A 634-nucleotide genomic window follows, 5' to 3' on the forward strand; every position below is an offset into this window, starting at 1 on the left:
CACGCCGCCCCGATGCCGGCCTTTCGCCCCCTTGCAGACCGTTGTTATCGCCGCGCTCAACCCGCGCGCGATTGACGCGCAGTCGACCCTCGAGACGCTGCGTTTCGCTTCGGTGGCGCAGCAAATCAAGGCGAGCCGCAGCCAGCAGCCCCCCCGTTGTCCCCCGTCCCCCGTCCTACCCTGACCTGCCCCTTTCCCGCCGCCTTCCTCCATCCCCCTGGCCCTGGCCCCTTTACCCCCCCCCCCCCCCCCTTTCTCGCCAGACGAGGCCCGCGCCGGCGCCCGCCAAGGAGGCGCCCGCCAAGGAGGCGCCCAAGAGGCCGCCCGCCTCGCAGTCTGCGTCGGAGCGGACCTCGGACGGCGGCGGAGACGCGCCGGACAGCTACGTGCTCTACGAGCAGGCCGTCGCGACACGCGGCCCGGGATTGTGGCCCGAGCCCGAGATGTGGCGCGGGATTGTGGCGCGAGATGTGGCGCGAGATGTGGCGCGGGATTGTGGCGGGAGATGTGGCCGAGGTCGTTCTGTGCGAGCAAGGCCCTCCCGCCGCCGCCTCCACCCTCTCCACCGCCGTCTTCCCGAGCCTCTCCGCCGCCACCACCACCACCGCCGCCGCCGTCCCCGCCGCCACCTCCA

Source organism: Emiliania huxleyi (assembly GCF_000372725.1).
Source record: "Emiliania huxleyi CCMP1516 chromosome Unknown EMIHUscaffold_184, whole genome shotgun sequence".
Lineage (NCBI taxonomy): Eukaryota > Haptophyta > Isochrysidales > Noelaerhabdaceae > Emiliania > Emiliania huxleyi.